The sequence below is a fragment of the Canis aureus genome, chromosome 30 (assembly GCF_053574225.1).
Source record: "Canis aureus isolate CA01 chromosome 30, VMU_Caureus_v.1.0, whole genome shotgun sequence".
Taxonomy (NCBI): Eukaryota; Metazoa; Chordata; class Mammalia; order Carnivora; family Canidae; genus Canis; species Canis aureus.
The window spans coordinates 35,939,658-35,959,761 of record NC_135640.1 but is presented as its reverse complement, the minus strand read 5'-3'; the positions used below and the strand labels follow the sequence as shown (position 1 = coordinate 35,959,761).

General features: G+C 42.8%; 1 protein-coding gene and 2 long non-coding RNA genes across 9 annotated transcripts in view; 2 read left to right on the top strand and 1 right to left on the bottom strand.

The window, feature by feature from the left end:
* The window catches only part of LOC144301924 (uncharacterized), a 27,572-nt gene extending 11,837 nt beyond the window's left edge, over positions 1-15,735 (top strand). The window contains exons 2-4 of the long non-coding RNA XR_013368833.1: positions 13,525-13,639; positions 14,698-14,833; positions 15,549-15,735. This is a non-coding gene — a long non-coding RNA (uncharacterized LOC144301924). The remainder of the gene's footprint in view (positions 1-13,524; positions 13,640-14,697; positions 14,834-15,548) is intronic.
* Positions 1-20,104, top strand: part of HLCS (holocarboxylase synthetase) — a 225,230-nt gene that overhangs the window by 95,610 nt on the left and 109,516 nt on the right. The gene's annotated exons all lie outside the window — the stretch shown is intronic.
* On the bottom strand, positions 14,425-20,104 carry LOC144301925 (uncharacterized). Its single transcript, XR_013368834.1, has 3 exons — positions 19,975-20,104; positions 18,444-18,538; positions 14,425-14,622 (listed from the first exon to the last, which is right to left on the bottom strand). It is a non-coding gene; the product is annotated as an uncharacterized LOC144301925 (long non-coding RNA).

Genomic DNA, 20,104 nt, shown 5'->3' with positions numbered 1-20,104 from the left:
CAAAAGAAGGCAGGAAAAAAAGGAATATTGGAATGAAAAATAGAAGGAAAAACAAAAATGAACAAAATGTCAGGCATAATTCAGCTAAATGATCATCGACTAAACACTGCAGTTAAAAGAGTGTCAGAATGGATAAAAAAAAAAAAAAAAAGCAAGACCTGAGTATATGTTCTCTTTAAGACTTAAGACATGCTTAATTATAAAGATGTAGATAGATTAAAAGCAGAGGGATGGAAAAAGATATTCCACGCAAACAGCAAGCTTCAGAAGGCAGATGTGACTTTATTAACATCCAATAAAACAGACTTTAGGACAAAGAATAAGGAGAGATAAAGGAATAGTTCATCAGGATAAAAGGGTCATTTCACTGAAAAGACATAACAATCATAGTTGTGTATTTGCCTGATCACAGAGCTTCAAAAAAATGAGGAGAAAATTAATAGAATTAAGAGAAAAGCAGATAAATCCACCATCACAGTTGGAGATTTGAATACCACTTTCTTAACAGGTGCTAGAACAACTAACCAAAAATAAGTGAAAAACAAAAGATCTGAATAACATTATCAACTCCCATCACCTAATTGGCATTTATAGAACACGGCATCCAGCTGAATGCACACACTCTTCAAGTGCACCTGGTATATTCGCCAAGGTAGATTATATGCTGGGCTGTAAAATATGTCTCCATAAAAATAAAGTGATTGAAATCACATAGAGCAAGACACACCTTCTCTGTCCACAATGGAATCAACATAGAAGTCAGTAACAAAAATGTATCTAGGAAAAATCACAAATATTTTAAAATTAAACAACACAACATCTAAATAATCCATGGATCAAGGAAGAATCACAATAGAAATTAGAAACCTTTCTGAGTTTTTTTAATTTAAAAAATTTTTAATTTTTTAACTTTTAAAATTTAAAAAGATTTTAATTATTCGCAAGAGACACACACAGAGAGAGGCAGAGACACAGGCAGAGGGAGAAGCAGGCTCTGTGCAAGGAGCTTGATGTGGGACTCGATCCCGGGACCTCGGGATCACGCCCTGAGCTGAAGGCAGATGCTCAACCACTGAGCCACCCAGGCGTCCTGAAACCTTTCAAAGTTAAAGAATATCTAAATAGAGATACTATGATTGTAGAAGAGAAGACTCAATATTAAGATGCCAGTTTGCTTTAAATTGATTTATGAATTCAATACAAGTTTAACCAAAATTACAAGAGGAGTTTTAGTAGAAAGGTGGAAGCTGATTCTAAATTTTACATATAATTTACATAAAAATGCAAGGACACTACAATAGAGAGTAATTTTAAACAAGAACAAAGTTGGAGAAGTCATATTTTCTGGCTTTAAGAATAACTGTAAAATTGTAATAATTAAGGCATGTCATATTGACATTAACAAGAGATAGATCAAGAGAACAGTATATTTCAGAAATAGACCTGCCCTTAATTGGCCATTTGATTTTTGTCATTGGTGTCAAAGCAGTCCAAAGGAGAAAGGAAAGTCTTTTCAAGAAATGGTGCTGGCATAACCTTATGCATAGTCCTCATAGGAAAGTAAGTGAATCTTAGCTCTTATATCACATCATACACGGGGATTGATTTGATAGATCATAGAGCTATCCAAGAGCTAAAATTAAAATGCTTCTAAAGGAAGATAAAGTATTTTCGTGACTTTTAGTGGTATGCAGAGATTTCATGAACTGGTTACCAAAAGCAGTAACCATTAAAACAATTAACAAGTGAGACTTCATAAAAATGGAAACGGTATGCTCTTCAAAAAGATAGTGATAAAATGAATAGAATGACATGCTGGCAGATAATATTTGCACAAACCTATATTTGACAAAAACTGGTATCTGGGATACATAAAGAACATTTACAACTGAATAATCAAATGACAAACAGCTCAGTTATAACATGTGAACAATGCTTGACAAAATAGGAATGCCAGCAGCCACGTAAGCACATGAAAAGACCCTTAACATTTTCTGTCTTCAGGAAAATGCAAATTAAAACCAGAATGAGATCCCACTGCACACCCCCACATCCACCAGATTAGCTAAAAATAGAAGAGACTGATCGCATCAAATATTGGTGAGGATGTGGAACAACCACAATTCCTAAACATCTCATTGTTGGCAGGAATATAAAATGGTATAGCCACTTTGGAAAAATGATGGTTTTTTTTATAAAGGTTTTTTTTTTTTTTAAATAAAAGTAAACTTGTACTTCCCTTCTGCCAGCAGTCCTCTGCCTTCCTAGTTATTCACCCAGGCTAAATGAAAATATGTGTGTACACGTGTTGTATGTCATTGTTCATAGCAGCTTAATTTTTAATAGCCAAAACCTGGGAACAGCCCACACATCTGTCAAACACATAAATGGATACATTGTAGCATATTCATACACTTGAATATCACTCAGCAATAAGAAAGGTTGGACTGCTGATACATCTATCAACTTGCAGGAATCTCAAAAACTATATGCACAGGGCGCCTGGGCGGCTAAGCGGCTAAGCTTCTGCTTTTGGCTCAGGTCATGATCCCGGTGATGATATCACTGCAGGTAAATTTTACATACAAACTAATATATTGAAATCTAGTGAAATGCAGGCTTAAGGGGCACCTGGGTGGCTCAATGGTTGAGCATCTGCCTTTGGCTCAGGGCGTGATCCTGGGGTCCTGGGATCGAGTCCTGTGTCGGGCTCCCCACAGGGAGCCTGCTTCTCTCTCTGCCTATGTCTCTGCTTCTCTCTTTCTCTGTGTCTCTCTTGAATAAATAAATAAAATCTTTTTTAAAAATGCAGGCTTAAGTATTAAGAGGGGGAAATGTGAAATTTATGTTGAAATGCATGAAGCATAAGTGGATGCATAGACTGGTTGGTAGGTATGTACTAAGGCAAGTATAATAGATTATAGATGGTAGACTATTACTGGGCAGGGGGATACATGAGCGGACGCTCCAAAATTCACCCTTGCTGTAATGTGTTCTTATTTTTTGTAATAAGTGAATTACTGGGGAAGAGTTGTAAAAATAGTCCTGATAGTATACTTAAAATAAATTTACAAACAAATAAATTAATAAATTCATGAAAGTTGGAGTTCTGTAAACACTTGGCATCCCCAGTTACATAGGAGAGGCACATCATAAAAGGAAATGTGTGTTGCTTCCTACGTTCAAACATTTTTCACCATTCTTTCTCTTGTTTCAATGTACACAATCCCCCCCACCCGCCTCCCCGCCTTCCGGGAACAAAACAGCTTAAAGGATATGAAAAGTATGAAGTTAACACTGAAGTGTTCCTTTTGGTGACTTGCTGGATTATTTACTCCTTAGGTATTGGGTATTCTGAGTACTAAAATTTAAAACAAAAATCACAGTCTGTATTCTCGTTTTCTGAAATCCCAGGGGTCTAATTTCTCTTTATTTATGCCCCTAGTGAAAATATTTTAAAAATCTAAATTTGTCTGCACATAAAGTTTTCATTTCTCACACCTCATATGGTCCAGGCTGCTGTCATGGCCTTTACAAGTGTGTGCCGAATAGGAGGCTCCCTGCTGGGCACACGCGAGTCTCAGGGTTGCTGTAAAGTGTTCAATCCCGTGTTAAAAAGAAAAGATATAATTAGCAGCGTTCTCGTTATTTAAAATATTCTCATTAATGTGTATTCTGATGTAATTTTACTCCACAGTTGCTCAAAAGAGCTTCTCCAAGGCTCCAGCCGGAGGCGGGTGAGGGGGGTAGGTGCTTCTGCCCTCCAGTGTCCTTTCAGTCGTGGTAGACTGAGGAGCTGGCCTTCTCTTAGTGCTTGGAGTTTAGTCTTTTTTTTTTTTTTTTTTTAAATCATACCAATTTTATTAGAATTTGTATGCTTTATTTTTTCTTTTTAAGGTTTTATTTATTTATTCATGAGAGACACAGAGAGAGAGGTGAGACACAGGCAGAGGGAGAAGCAGGCTCCCTGTGGAGCCCGACACAGGACTGGATCCCAGGACTCCAGGATCACGACCTGAGCCAAAGGCAGGCGCTCAACCACTGAGTCACCCAGGCACCCTTGGATTTTAGTCTTTGAGCTCATCACTTTATTGGGAATTCTTCTCATAAGTAGTCTTTAAGATATTTTTTGTAATGAGCTGCCTGGGTAGCTCAGTCGGTGAAGTGTGTGACTCTTGATTTTGGTTCAGGTCATGATCTCAGGGTCGTGGGATCGAGTCCTGCCTGTGTCAGGCTCCTGGCTCATGCCAGGAGTCTGCTGGAAGATTCTCTCTCCCTCTGCCCCTCCGCCTGCTTGCATGCACTCTCTCTCTCAAATAACTAAATCTTTTTTTTTTAAAGATATTTTTCCTAACGTGGTGTTTTGTTGTGAAGCAATTTCTACCCCTCCCCCCCACCCCTTAAGACTTTGAGGGACACTTTCCACTCTTCATTCCTTAGCAGTGATCTCTGGGAGGAGACTGAGATGAAAACCCATATTATCTCCAAATTGAGCCGATTTGCCAACAATTGATGGAATGATGGCACAGGTAGTAATGCATCTTCTTTCTCTTTCTTTTTCTCCCCTTTTTTTCTTTTCTTTTTTTTTTCTTAAGATATTTATTTATTTATTCATGGGAGACACAGAGAGAGAGGCAGAGACACAGGCAGAGGGAGAAGCAGGCTCCTTGTGGGGAGCCCGATGCAGGACTCGATCCCAGGACCCCAGGATCACACCCTGAGCCAAAGGCAGGCGCTCAACCACTGAGCCACCCAGGCATCCCTTCCTTCTCTTCCTTGATAGTCTAGTTTTTACATGAATTGTGACCTATATTCTGGGAAATGGGAAGGAGCAAGGTGCTCCTCTGGGTAGAAATCATTGTGAGTAATAACTAATCAAGGTAATGAGCGAATGGCTAATAACCATGAGGGGGACTGTTTCCTGAGGCTGTGTACAAGGCCGACTGGTTAGAACTTTCCAAAATTTCTCTTTTCCCCCTCCCCATGCTTCTCCATGGTATTAAAAAGCCTGACGTGCGTCCGAGGAGACACAGTGGTCAGACTGGTGGTGGCCAGAGGCTGTGTTCCCGACAAAACGAAAGCAGCCAGATCTTGCCAAGGACCTTCGGTGTCAATTTCCCAAGTCCCTGAAATGAGCAGCACTTGTGCTTTGGTGTGGAATTATTTTAAAACCACAGCAGGCAGCTTTTACTCTTTAGATCCTTTGCAGTTTGGGGTTGCCATAGATACTGGGGGGTTCAGAGCTTTTATTTTAAAGGGGGGAGGGTCTCTGCTGTTCCTATCTCTGTCCTAGTCCTCCAGAAATTAGGCTCCCTTATTGTTCATAAAATAATTCTAGGTGGGATGACCTCCATTTCCTTTTTTTTTAGAAATTAAGGGGATGCGATATGATGTACTACCGTGAGACAGTGCTATATTCTCAGAGCCTGTGGCTCAGCTCCACCGATATAAACACGAGATTAAGGATGTCAGCAAATTTCGAGTGAAGGATTAACAAAATAAGGCTGTGGCATCAGAAAAAGACTTTCTTATGGGGTTGGATAATTTAATAGGGACAAAGTGAATCTGGTAAAGATGAGAAATTATTGGAGGTGGTTTTTCTCTGAGTTCCATGGAACTTCTTAAGCATACCTTCTTTTTCTGTCAGTGTTTCGTTTTGTTTTCTAAGGCAAAGGATGTTTTGAAAACACGAAATGCAGTTTACTTGGGTAATCTCTAGGAAAGAAATGAGATTTGAAAATTGAAAGCTCTTTTCTGGGACATAGAAGATAGCTGGAAGATACTTGTCTAAAATTAAACCTCTTTCCCCTAAAAAATGGACTCAGATCATTAAAAAAAAAAAAAAAAAAGTTGTGATTTTGCTTTTCAACATTCCAGCCGAGGCATGAATCCGAGGAATCAGAGCCCAGACAGTCTCTCCAGTCTCTCCAGTTTTCATGGGAAGAAAAGTGCAGCTTGTAGGGAGGAGGGGCTGCTATTAACCCCCAAGCCTCTGCCCCAGCTCCTGGCCAAGGCCAGTGCGCTCCTGGCCTGGGGAATGGGCTGCTCCCAGAGTCTGGAGACCCTCAGACGGGCAGGACCACACTCCATTGAGACAGTTCTCTGCTTATGCGGGGCAGTTGTCCGCCCCCTTTCCAGGGTGTGGGTGGCAGGCAAACAATATTTTCTTGATGCTTTTCTCCATTATGATTTTTATTTTGGTGATCTTTTTTTTTCTTTTTTAAAGATTTTATTTATTTATTCATGAGAGAGAGAGAGAGAGGTAGAGAGAGAGAGAGGCAGAGACACAGACAGAAGGAGAAGCAAGCTCCATGCAGGGAGCCTGATGTGGGACTCGATCCCAGGACACCAGGATCACCCCCTGGGCTGAAGGCAGGTGCTCAACTGCTGAGCCACCCAGGGATTCCCCTGGTGGTCATTTTCTTTCTGCTCTGTGGAAGGATGTATTTGCTAGAGTTACATTGGGATGAAAATACAGGCTCAGTGGAGAATTGAGAGGCAAGATGTCATTGGTACTGAAAATCATCCAGTTGTATAGATTGTTTTCATTTTCCAAATGATGGATGTAATACATGAACGTATTTTGCTTTTAATTTTGCAAAATTAAAAATTGCAACTAATGTTAAAATTCACCCCGGTCCTGTTTTCTTTGCCCTGACACATCCCATCCCCTATTCCCACCTCTGTGATCACTGTTGGGAGGTTGATCTTTTTCAAGGACTTTTCTATATAGTGTTATGTAACAGGTGTCTGGCTATATGCGTCTATATTGAGATTAAAGACTAAGTTGCTATGTAGCAGGTGGCCTAGCAACAAGTTGGCTTTAAAAGAAAGACATTGGGACACCTGGGTGGCTCAGCAGTTGAGCGTCTGCCTTCCCTAGGGTGTGATCCTGGGTCCCACATCAGGCTCCCTGTAGGGAGCCTGCTTCTCCCTCTGCCTATGTCTCTGCCTCTCTCTGTGTCTCCCATGAATAAATAACAAAATCTTTTCTTTTTTAAAGATTTATTTATTTATTCATGAGACACCCCCCCACACACACACATACACACACACACACACACACACACACACACAGGCAGAGACACAGGCAGAGGGAGAAGCAGGCTCCATACAGGGAGCCCGATGTGGGACTTGATCCCTGGACTCGAGGATCACGCCCTGAGCCGAAGGAGGACACTTAACCGACTGAGCCATCCAGATGTCCCTAAATAAATAAAATCTTAAAAAAATAAAAATAAAAGTATTCAGTTTGGCCTCATACAAGAGTCCAGGAGAAGTAGCCTAGGTCATTGGGCTGCTGTGTTCCCTGCAGTCTTTCAGGGCACCAGGCTGACAGTAGCGCTGTGTCTTTAACATGTGGCTTTCCAGGTCAGTCTGGTCATTGCTGTTCTATCTGGTGGGAATGGCAAAAGGGTGGAAATAGCGGACCAGGGATGGTCTCTTAAGGAGAGCTGGAGTGGCACACGCCGACCGTCCTTTGGCAAGAGCCTGGTCCAGCCAGCCCGGCTGGAAGGAGATGTACGGGGCGCCAGGAAGAAGGGAGGATAGGTGGGGGGCACTGCTCTCTATCTTTGCTGCTGCAATATTGTGTCATTGACCAGGCTTGGAGATGCACCTGCTACAGTGTATCAATCCAGCCTGTTCCTTTTCACTGCCTGGTGATACTTCACTGCCGGGTGATACTCCACAGTAAGAACAGGCCACTCTTGTTTAGTATTTCCTACTAATGCATAGTTAGGCTCTTAGATTTGGTGTTGCAATGCCCTTACATCCCCCGGGTCGATGTGGACACGTGTGATAATTCTCTCCCGTGGGAACTGGGTCATCGGGGGTGTGTCTTTAGTCTTGATAGCTTTTCTTAAACTGCCAACCAAACTGAGTGGATATGCCAGTTTACACTTTGGCCCCCGGAATTTGAGAGAACATGTTCCTGTACAGTGGCCTTGTCAGCTGATTCCTGCATTTCAATTCTGATAACTAGGGAGTTAATAAGCACCCTCCCTTCCCCACCCTCAAAAAAAAAAAAAAAAAAAAGGAAAAAAAAAGAAAAAAAGAAAGAAAGAAAAACACTAGGCTGATAGTTCTTCGGAGAAATATTTATTACTGAGTAGATTCGTTAGAGCAGAACACCTTTTCTTTTTTTAAACTGCTCCACTTTTTGACTTTGTTTTATAGCTGGCATCTAATACTCATTTATTTCTACTTAGTTACCCAATTTAGTAACAATTTAGAAATCTGCGGTTGAAGATGATAAAGATGAAACCAAATTATTTAAAGGAAATGAAAGTTACCTTTTGATTTAGAACCAGCTGCCTTGGGAGCAAGATTGCTTTTGAGGAATTTATGATCGAAGGAATGTGATCCCTGCGTTTCCGCTGTGGATTTGCTCAAATCATGAGAACAGTCCTCGAAATTCGAGGAACTGCGCCTTTCATGGGCCAGAGCGGGAGATGCAGTGCACGCGGAGCTGCTTGGGTCGGATCAGCTGCACGCCTGGGAGTTGGAGCTTTGCACAAACCTGTGCCCTTTTGGTAGAGACGCACTTACACACCACCCTCATGTACAGTGCCGTAACATAAGCGAAACGGTGGTTGGATCAGAAGAGCGTGGTTACGGTCACCTGTGTGTGTGTCGAGGTCTTTATTTGCCAGCGTGTGAATTTCGTGAATTTCATGAATCTCATTTTAGAGGAAGATGAATTTCTTCCAAGCCTCAGGTGGACCCATTTGATTTCATCTTCACCATTTTCTGCCTTTCCCTTCCCCCTGCCGCTCTCCAGAAACTTCAGTGCCTTATTACTCTGCCACTACTAACCAAACTAATTTTGTCCAGATTGGAAGGTTATAAAATTTATACAATTCAGGCTCACAAAAGTAAGATAGCACATGTGAACCCAAGAAGCTGTTAGTTATGAAGCTCTTTTCCTTTCTGAAAGGAAAGTAGTTTTAAGCTTCGCTGAACGGATCTATGAAAAAGGTTGAGTATTATTTTACAATAATTTTGGACTTTCATGACTGGAAATTAAATACAGCAGTTTTAGAGGTATATTTTACTTGAACTTTTACAAGCTCAGGCCATGTTTTTATTAAAAAATCGGACTCAGCACCTTATATGGAGTACAATACCAGATGTGAGATATAAGGGAAGTTCCAGGGGCCATCTGCTTACTGTGTATTAAAAACTTGTGTGGTAGCTGATGTCATATGAAGTGCATATGATAAGGGAATAATTTTGAGTTACGAGAGCGTATCAGAATGGTGGTGATGGAATGGTCAGAATGTTCTATCACATCTACTGTTTGTTTGGAAGCCCTGGGGTTGAAATGATGGCCTTTTGTTTTCAGAACAACAACACAACACTGTGTGCAAAGAGATTCTGCAGAGAGATTCTGGGGTGCAGTGAGGGAGAAGCAGGGACTGGCAAGGGGACAGCTGAGGAAGGTGAACACTTTCGGTTCATGGACTTTTTTTTTTTTTTAAGATTTTATTATTTATTCATGAGAGACAGAGAGAGAGAGAGGCAGAGACACAGGCAGAAGGAGAAGCAGGCTCCCGGTGGGGAGCACGATGCAGGACTCGATCCCAGGACCCCAGGATCACGCCCTGAGCCCAAGGCAGACGCTCAACCACTGAGCCACCCAGGCGCCCCGTTTCATGGACTTTCAGGGGACAGGTGGCGGAGTTCTGATTTGTGGAGCTCAGCTCAGTGTTGTTGTTTTTTTTTAAGCCCTTCTTGATCTTTTCTTTTTCACCCTTTTCTGGCCTTGCTGTGTTCCTGCTTCCCTGTCCACTCTTGGTGTCAATAGGAGCAAAGCCTCCTTTACAGGTTTAACCTGAGTGGTAGACAGTGGTCTGCCCATGCGTGCCTTGGAGCAGTGGTCTTTCAGCGGTGCTTTCTGGGGTCTGCGAGTGGGGAGGGTTCAGATTCCAGACCCTGAGCCCCTGTGTGGACTCGTCCCTGAAATCCACACCTGCGGTGGGGCCTCAGGTGGGTTTTTATCCACACTCACCCACGCACCCACCCACCCTTTTTGTTATGGATGGAGGCTTGCCCGAGCTGGAGCATAGCCTCTGGGGTGGCAAACAGAAGAGCAGTGTGAAATATTGATGTCAGAAAGTGAATGCCACCAGGTGGCTGTTCCTTTCTGCCCCTTGGGTGATTTCCAGGTCTTTAGACAAAATTGAAGGAAGACCTACCGCATCTGTCAGCTGACAGGTCATTAAAAAAAGATTCTTCGATGATACATAAGGGTGTGATTTTTGGCAAATGTGTTGGAAGGAGTTTAAAGAGTTGAGTGACCTTGCTGTAATAAAACTCCTTCTATTTCCCCATACTTACGTATGTGAATAAGGTTTCTCAGTGTTTAATGTGTGAAAGTGGAAAGAAGGGATGGGCTTGCTGTTGTCTCCTCTCTCATAAGCAATAAGGAATATCCAGCCATGGATGCAATAAAGAAGAAGGGCCCATTCATTTCCTAACAGATGTATTTCCAGTGGATTCCAAGTTTTAAGGTGTATGATTTTTATCAAAATTTGAAATGTCAATATTTTGATCAGTTCTCTACTATTGATAATTATAACTCTAAATCAACTTGCAATAAAAATTTTTTTAGATTACTTATTTATTTATTTATTCATGAGAGACACACACAGAGAGAGGCAGAGACAGAGGCAGAGGGAGAAGCAGGCCCTGTGTAGGGAGCCTGATGCGGGACTCGATCCCAGGACCCCAGGATCACACCCTGGGCTGAAGGCAGGTGCTAAACCGCTGAGCCACCCAGGGATCCCCGCAATAAAAATATTTTTAAAAGACTTTATTTATTTATTCATGAGAGACACACAGAGGGAGGCAGAGACACAGGCAGAGGGAGAAGCAGGCTCCCTGTGAGGAGCCCAATGTGGGACTCGATCCCAAGACCCTGGGATCACGACCTGAGCCGAAGGCAGACACTTCGACTGAGCCACCCAGGTGCCCCTGTTCATGTACTTTTTAAATAGATGATTGTGGGCAACACATTTTTGTGGCACTTTGATTCCTTTGAATACATTTAAGAGTGGTACACTAGTTTTATTTAAAATATCAATGTCTACCCTAAGCCAGAGATTCCAGCCTTTGGAGCTATCCAAGCTTATACTGAAAGCCATTATATGTTAACTTAAAAATATGCAAGACATAGTTTTTTATGAATTTTTAGGGTGATATGCAAGCTAAAGATCTGAAGACCACTGCTTTGGGGCACATAGCAGAGTTCCCCAAGTCATAGTAGCATTTCTTCACTCCAGGGTAGAAGGTTGAAAGGCACTAGTTGGTCTTGGGCAGCACAACTACTCAAAGAGGAAATAATATAAAGAGAATGTTGAACAAGTTTATGTGTTGTTTTATAGTAATTTTCAGTTTTTATAACTTTGCTGAAAAAAAAAATCTATGTGCACGATGTTCAGGGATGCAGTCTCTCCAGTGATCTCTTGAAGTGCACATTTGATCACTTCCCTTCCTTTCTCAAAAGCTCACAAGGTCTGCATTTCCTCTACAAAAGCCCAACCTGTAGCATGCCACTTGGCTCCAGCCTTTCTTTTCAGCCCGGGTCTGCCTACGACCCTGCCCGTGACCCTGCTGCTACTTTCAGTTTCACGAAAACACCTGCTGTGTCCTGAAACTGGATCTTTGAATGTGCTAGTCCCACTGCCTAACTGCCTTCCCCACTATTTCCTATCTGCTTCATGCTCACAGGGCAAGCTCGGTCAGCTGTGTACTCTGGATGCCTCATCCATGTCTCCAGGTAGAGTCAGGAGCTCTCTCCTTAGACCCTTATGCATCTTGACATCACACTGGTGCCCGTGTGCCATGTGTCCCCCCCGACTACACACACCCAGAGGCAGGATTAGCGTTCTGTGTGTGCCACACCAGGCCTGGGAGAGTAATGAGCACTCGTATTATGGTTGCGTGTACATTTTTGGCTTGTGGGATTTGGGGAATTTGTGGCAGTTAAGAAATGGCAAGTGTTGACTTAGGGGTGTGGCTTGGCTTGGTGGAAAGAATCGTCCAGAGACCTTGGGGCTTCACTTCATCCATCACTGAGTTGCTTTTGCTTTGCCAAGCCACCCGGCCCTGCCCCTGCCTGCTTCCTTCTCTTGTCTGTCAAACATATAAGTGCTTGATTAGAGGTTCTTTCATCCCCTTCCAGGTCTGAAAGCTGAGATTACAGGTTCTGTAGGGCTCACAGGCTATGGCTGTGAGGTGGGAAAACGCAGAGAGCAGGAGGGTGAGAGACACGGATGCCGAGCATTTCTGAGCTTGTAGGGCAGAATGTGAGATTAAAGAATACAGAAAATCTTAGAAAATTTTGAGGGAAAACAGATCTGGTCATGAGCACATGAAAAGATGCTCAACATCATTAGCGGTCAAGAAAGTGCAAATCAAGACCATAAGGAGAGGCCACCTCTCCCCCACGAAGATGGCTATAATAAAAGAGACACACAGGAAGAAGTATGAGTGAGTATGTGGAGGAATTAGAACCCTCATACACTGCTGGTGCCAATGGAAAATGTTACAGTGACTTTGGAAGAAACAGTCTGGCAGTTCCTCCAAAGATGAAACATAGAGCTCCCTTGTGACCCAGCTGCTGGACAGGTAGGTATCTACCCAAGAGAAATGAAACATGGGTGGGTCTGCATAAAACTTGTAGGTGGATATTTATAGCCATATTATTCATGGTAGCCGATTGGTGGAACAACCCAATGCCCATCAGTAGATGAATGCAGTAATGAAACATGGTCCATCCACACAATGGAATATTATTCAGCCATAAAAGGAAATGAAGCACTTGTCCATACTGCACATGGATGGACTTGGAAACATTATGCTGAGTAAGGGAATGCCGGTCACAGAAGACTGCACGTTGTATGATCCTTCATATGAAATTTCCAGAATAGGGCACCTGGGTGGCTCAGTGGTTGAGTGTCTGCCTTTGGCTCAGGTCATAGTCCCGGGGTCCTGGGATCGAGTCCCACATCGGGATCCCCACAGGGAGCCTGCTTCTCTCTCTGCCTGTGTCTCTACCCCTCTCTCTGTGTCTCTCATGAATAAATGAATAAAATATTTTTAAAAAGTGCAGAATAGGCTCATCCATAGAGACGCAAAGTAAGATTATTGTAGTTGCCAGGGGTTGGCAGGTGCAGGGATTGAATGTTAATGCGTAGGTGGTTATTTTGGGGGGAGTTGATAAGAATATTCTGGAAATACGCAGTGATGGTAGTTCTGTGACTTTGAGGATACACTAAAAGCCACTGAATTGTGTATACACCCTCCCCCCCAACACTTAATGAAATTTACCAAAGTTATTTCCCAAATCCTTAACTGCATTGGTTGGTTTCAGTTTTCCTTTCCTGAAGCCTTCCTCTAGGGCTGCTGCACTGTCGCTATTTGGAGACATCCCCTCTGCTACCTCCCTGGGATGGTGCTTTGTGTCTCTTCTATTGGGTCCCCTCTCTCGCGGCCTCCTCTCGTTTTTTGCCTTTCCAGTTGTGCAGGAGTCAGCAAGAGGTCTTTATTGAGCACTTTGATGTACTAACGGGCTTTTCAGTGCCTTCCTCCCCTTCCTCTTATTGTGTAGGTGAAGGAGCCAAGGCCAGAGAAGGTCAGTAGATTCATCCTCACAGGTAATCATGCCTCCCTCTGCCTCCCCTCCTGTCTGAGGGCACAGAGTCCACCTGGTGATGCGATCTCAGTCACAGGAGTCTCCGGAGGGGGCCCTCACTGCTGGTCCTGTGGAGCTCTGGCTGGGCCCCTCTCTCATCTTCTGCCGGGGTCCAAGCCTTCTCCCGGATGGCCACTGTGGCTTTTGATAGCAGCCGCCTGTCTTCTAATCCCTTTGTCTTTGACAGTTTTTTTTTTTAATGTTTTTATTTAGATTCCAGTTAGTTAATATACAATTGTATTTGATGCTTTTATTTTTTTTTAATTTCTAATTTTTTGGGGACGCCTGAGTGGGTCAGTGGTTGGGGGTCTACCTTCGGCTCAGGGCATGATCCTGGAGTACCGGGATCAAGTTCCCAATGTGGGATTCAATCTTGAATCCTGGGATCACGCCCTGAGCCGAAGGCAGATGCTCAACCACTGAGCCACCCAGGTGTCCCTAATTTATTATTTTTTAAGATTTTATTTATCTCTTCATGAGACACACATGGAGAAAGGCAGAGACATAGGCAGAGGGAGAAGCAGGATCCTTGCGGGGAGCCCGATGTGGGACTCGATCCCAGGACCTGGGATCATGACCTGAGTCAGGCAGATGGCTCAACTACTGGGCCACCCAGAAATCACTATTTTTAATTTTTTAAATTTAAATTCAATTAGTCACATAGAGTACGTCATTAGTTTTATTTATTTTTATCTTTTTTTACATCATTAGTTTTAGATGGAGATTTGAAGAATTCATCAGTTGTGTATTCGACACTTTTAATTCTCCATTGTGTGGCTTCACGTTGAACCACTGCTCCAGCCCTGTGTGGCCCAGATGCCCCGTCCCATTCCTTTGCGGGACTTAGTGTGATTGCAAGGTCTGCTGGGATCCTTGAACACCTCATTGCTTTCCATGTCCGTTTTTGCAATACTTCAAGCTTCCTATTTTAAAAGAAAGATAAGCATAAAGATTCACCAGTTGCTAACATTTTGCCACATTTGCTTTCTCTTTTTCAGTCAATGAATGAGTACACACGTGTTGTGAGTATATGTGTATCCTGAGCCCTCATGCCCTCTTAACTCTACATGTTAAGAACAAGACTTTCTCTTGTGTAACTACAGCACATCGTGTAACTCAGCATGTTTAATATTGGTACAATGTCATTTTCTTTCTCTTTTCTTTTCTTTTTTCTTTTTCCTTCCTTCCTTTCTTCCTTCCTGATTTTTTATTTATTCATTTGAGAGAGAGAGGGAGAGAGAACAGGAGCAGGTGGTAGGATCAGAGACAGAGGGAGGAGTAGACTCCCTGCTGAGAAGCCTGATGCAGGGCTCCATCCCAGGACCTGGGATCACAACCTGAGCCGAAGGCAGAGGCTTAACCGACTGAGCCACCCAGGCGCCCCTCAAAGTCTTTTTCCAATAGTGTGTATCCACACATTGCCCGTTGTCAGCCACATCCCCTGTGGTCATCTAACCCCATTCCAGAATCGCTCATTGCATGTGTGGCTGCATCTCTGGAGTCTCATATAATCTGGAGCATTCCCCCAGCCTTCCTTTGTCATCCTGGTATTGACGTGGGGAAGAATATAGGATTTGATTCAAGCCTTTGGGGGCAGGAACACAACCCATGTGATGTCACGTCCTCAGGGCATCCCATTGGGAGGCTCAGGGCGCCAGCTGTCCCGCATGAGGTTCACGTTCACCCGCACATCATTGCTTTCCTTTTGTATATAAATAGGTCATCTGTGAGGGAGACGCTTTGAGGCTAGTCCAGACTTTCACTCCATTTATTTATTTATTTATTTGTTTGTTTATTTATTATTTATTTATTTATTTTTCACTCCATACTTTTATTATGATTCTTGCAGAAATCAGGTGGCAAAATGACGAGATTCTCTTTTACTCTATTTGTTGACATTGTTTGGAAGAAATAGCTTTTCTTGGGATACCTGGCTGGCTCCTTGGTGGAGCACAGTATTCTTGATCTTGGGGTTGTAAGTTTGAGCCCCATGTTGGGTGTAGAGATAACTTAAAAATAAAATCTTAAAAAAGAAATAGCTTTTCTTATTCTTTATTCATTCATTTGTTTATGTCAGTACAAATGTGTGGATTTTAATTTTGTCCAAGGGCTTATAATGCATTAGGTATTATTTTGGTGCACACAGTGTCCCAGATTGGCCCAAGAATAATTCCCCTTCAAGATAATTCCTGTGTCCTTTGATGGATCCACATCACCGTGTCTTGAACCATTCCTTGTTTTCTGGCATAAGAATCCACTGTGTTTTTTTTTTTTTTTTCTTTGAGAGGAGAGAGAGAGGGAGAAGGAGTATGAGAGGGGGAGAGGAAGAGGGAGAGAATCCCAAGTAGGCTCCATTCCCAGATGGACCCTGACTCAGGGCTCAATCTCACCACCCTGAGATCACGACCTGATCTGAAATCATGAGTCAGATGCTTAACTGACTATGCCATCCAGGCGCCCCCAGAATCAACTTAAAAAAATGTTTTATATTGCTACCTATCCCAGTTTGCTGTAGCATCTTTATATGCTCTGCTGGTTTACATTTCATTTTTCCATCATTAATTTCAGACACAGTTTTTTGCTGGTAAAGGGGGCAGCTTATTATCCGTAGCTGCAGTGTATTGACTAAACCTGGTGAGACCCGTCAAGTCTGACTTTGTTTTACTAAAACCTCCTTCCCTACTGCATCATTGTAGTATCACCCCAAACTATTTCTCTACAGCCTTCTGGGGAGACCAATTGGTGGATGTGAAATCTATTAGGAGAAGAGTCATTTTTAGCATTGACCTCTTCTTGGAAAGAGAGCATTCTTAGGAATTCTTATTTTGTTCTTTATGTTCTCCTTTATTTTCCAAATTTTGTGTAACAGACATGAATTACTGGTAGAGTAAGAAAAAGTGAAATTAATTTTTTGAAATAATTAATGGATTATGCAAAAACAATTTCTATAAAGCTTTCACCTTCCTGGCTTCCACTTATGTTAAGATCTGACAAAACCACAGCATGTGTATCAAAAAGAAGACATTCACCTCAGTACAGTTACTCTGGTGGGGGCTCGCAGGACCAACCCCACCGATTTTCTAGGAGAAGTCATAGGACATGCAGTGCTACTCATGGCTATTGTTTATTACAGTGGGGGGAATACAAAGCAAAATCAGCAAAGGGGAAAGGTGTATGGGTGAGGCCTGGAGGAAACTGGGTGCAAGTTTCCCAGTGTCCTCTCCCATGGGTTCAATAGGACATATTTAATTTCCCCAGCAATGAGCAGTGGACAACAGACACAGAATACTATCTATCAGAGAAGCTCATTAGAGACAGTGCTCAGGGTTGTTATTGGGGCCGGGTCATGTAAGTACTCTCCGCCTGGTTCACATCAAAATTTTATACTCCCAGAAGGAAAGAGAATGTTCAGCATAAGCCATATTGTTTGAACAGACAGCACAGAAACAGTAAGCCACCCTGTAAGTTAGGAAATGGTGAGAAATCCAAGTTCCCAGAAGCCAATCAAGGACCACCTTGTAAGCTGGCCTTTCTAAGGGTAGCGTAAGGTCCTGTGTTAACTCCTTTCTGGACAGCTGTTAACCAATGTTGCAGAACTTACTGGTTTTCACTGGTCTTTCCACTGATACCTTTTTCCTGTTTCATCCAATCCAGGATGTCACCTTGCATGGTTCATCATGTCTCCTTGGTGTCTTCTAATTTGTGACTATTGGTCCCTTGTCTTTCACGACCTTGACACTTTTGAGATAGAATGCCTCTCAGTTTGGGTCTGTCTCATGTCTTCTTAGGATTAGATTGAGTTTGTGCATTTGGAGATGAGTATCACAAGTGATAGCCTTCTTGTTACATCATCTTGGTGCATGATATCTGTGGCATGATGCCAACCTTGATCACCAGGGTAGGGTGGCATCTGCCAGGATTCTGTTTTTCCCTTTGTGATTAATAAATATTTCAAGGGAAACATTTTGACACCACAATTTACTATCATAGCATAGAAAATCTCCAATACATACAGAAACAGAATATTCTAGTGAAACTCCTGTGTGTTATCACTTGCCATCAGCAGTTACCAACTTGTGGCTGATCTTATTTCCTCTGTATTCTTATCTCCTTTCCATCTTCCATCCTATAATTTTGTGAAGCATTCCCTAGCAAGATGAGCTTTGTGGATGGCAAGAAAGGGTTGGAGAATTACCCCCCTCTGTGCATCCTGCATTTTCACTCCCTCATGCCCGTTTCTGGCTCTTGAACGGCATGGTTGCATCTGCTCCTGGAAGTAGCAGTGAGTTAATGGCTCATTCTTTCCTTGGGGCCATGCAGTTGGGTTGCCCAAGATTGACAACCAACTGTACTCCCTGGGTGACTGTGGCAGTGTGAACAGCACCTCACTTCTCTATTTCATTTTCTGAATTGTAAATTAGAGAAAGAAAATCTAGCTTACTGTTGTCATCTGGGTTAAATGAACTATGTGAAGCTCTAGAACAATGCCTGGCATGCTCTCCATGCCCAGATTAAGTATTACAGAGAAGGCGTTCAAGAAGAAACTTAGTCTTCACCTCATGGGAAGATCCCATCCCATATTACAAATTACTTAAATACCTAACTAAACACATGTACTTCTTTATTCCTTTATACAAGCAGAGACAGCATTGCTTTGGTGGGACAGTAATTGATTAGATTTGGGAGGCTGGGCATGAGCTTTTGGAGCTTGGAGGGAGACCTCTCACCCCCCATCAGGACCGACCTTCCTTTCTCCACTGCAGCAGGACGTGATGATAGTGACTTCCTTAGGGACAAGTAGCCCCACAGAGGGATGCCACGTCAGCCCCACAAGGACAGCTAAAACAAAGAAAACAGAAGTATTGGTGAGGAGGTGGAGAATTGGAAATCCTTGTATGTTACTAGTGGGAATATGAAATGGGGCAGCCAAATGGGAAACAGTCTGGCAGCCTTAAAAGATTAGACATGGAGTTTAATTAATTAGCCAGTCTATTCCTAAATATCCACCCAAGAGAAGTGAAACAGGTCCACACAAAAACTTGTGTGCACACGCATCGCTATTCACAGTAGCCAAACAACCCAGATCCTTATCAATGGATGAATGAATGGATAAACAAGATGTAGTCTGTCTGTATAGTGGAATATTATTCAGTCATGACAAAGAATGAAGTTCTGATACACATGCAACATGGATGAACCATGAAAATATTATGCTTAGTGAAAGAAGCTAGACACAAAAGACCACGCTGTATATAATTTTATTTATATGAAATGTCTAGAACAGACAAATCCATAGAGATACAGAGTAAATTGGTGGTTGCCAGGAGATGGGGTGGGGGGGATGGTGAGCAATTGCTAATGGGTAGGGATTTTCTTTTTGGGGTGATGAGAATGTTCTGGAATCAGATAGTGGTGGATATTGCCCAACTCCGTGAATGCGTATTTATCTTTATTTTAGACAGGGAGTGCGCACACATATAAGCAGATTTAAGATTCTCTAAGATCCATTCGTAACCCGTCTCTTCCCTAAAAAGTGGTATGTCCCATGATTCCTCAGCTTCATTGTTACCTACCACTGTGTAACAAACACGCATGGGGGAGGGACAGGGAGAGAGAAAGAATCTCAAGCAGACTCTACACTCAGCGTGGAGCCCATCCCAGGCTCTCACGATCCTGAGATCATGACCTGAGCTGAAATCAAGAGTCAGACACTTAACCAGCTGAGCCACCCAGGTACCCAAGTCTGTGAATATATTAAATATTAAGACCACTGACTCGGGCAGCTCTGGTGGCTCAGCGGTTTAGCACTACCTTCAGCCCAGGGTGTGATCCGGGGGTCCCTGGATCGAGTCCCACGTCAGGCTCCCTGCATAGAGCCTGCTTCTCCCTCTGCCTGTGTGTCTCTCTCTCTCTGGGTCTCTTATAAATAAATAAAATCTTTAAAAAAAAAAAAAAAAGACCACTGACTCTTACACTTGAAAAGGGTGAATTTATGGTATTTGAATTATATCTCAACGAAACTGTTATTTTTTTTTAAATAAGTGGTATATAAATTTAGAAGTGTTCATCAGAAGTGATGTAACAGGTAAGTACTCTTTAAAAAGAAAATCTAATAAACAACTCTTGGTGAAAAAGTACTTCCGTATCTGGAAGCACTGTGAGCAGCGAGGCAATGCCCTCGGTAGCTAACCAACCACTCACAGGTAGATAGATTATCTGGGCTGAGCCCAGAGGGTTTGGGGTTGTGCGGAGCTAGGGGGCGCCGTTGAAGCTACCTGGTCCAGAATTTCCTTGCATTTGCCTCCACTTGGGCTGTGGAGACACAGCCACGTTATAAGGTAGTTTATATGTGCTCCTTAACGACGGGGGCCTGCATTTCATTCCTCTTTGTCATATCCTGTCTCC